Source organism: Rhincodon typus, chromosome 35 (assembly GCF_021869965.1).
Source record: "Rhincodon typus isolate 14 chromosome 35, sRhiTyp1.1, whole genome shotgun sequence".
Lineage (NCBI taxonomy): Eukaryota > Metazoa > Chordata > Chondrichthyes > Orectolobiformes > Rhincodontidae > Rhincodon > Rhincodon typus.
In genome coordinates, this window is record NC_063366.1 from 23,960,105 (window position 1) to 23,960,618 (window position 514).

Consider the following 514-nt stretch of genomic DNA (forward strand, 5'->3'; position numbering starts at 1 on the left):
GTGGGGGGGGGGGGGGAGCAGGGGGGAGATAGAGCGGACAGACAGCGAGACAGGCCCAAACACAGAATCCGGGAGGTCGGGGGGCGGTGGGGATTGTTTTGCTGCCCTGGGGGTTCTAAAGGGTCACTGGACTGAAACATTAAACTCTGCTTCTCTCTCCACAGATGCTGCCAGACCCGCTGAGTTTCTTCAGCATTTCCTGTTTGCGTTTTGAGAGTGAAATTGGAGCGTTGCCGGGCTGTGTACCAGTGCCCCTCTCTGCCCACCTTCTCTGTGATACCAGCTGCAGGAGAGGGTGGGTACCAAAGAGGAGCAGGAATGTGATGGGCTCATCTATGAGGCCCCCCAGAGTTGAGCAGCCAGCTGACACTGGCCCCTCAAATTCAACCCTGGCTGAGGGATGGGAGAATGTGATGCTCAGAAGAATCAAGAGTCAGCACTTAAGAGATAGAGAGAGAGGGGGAACATGGAAAAGGGAGAGGGAGAGGGGAGAGGGAGGGGGGAGAGAGGGAGT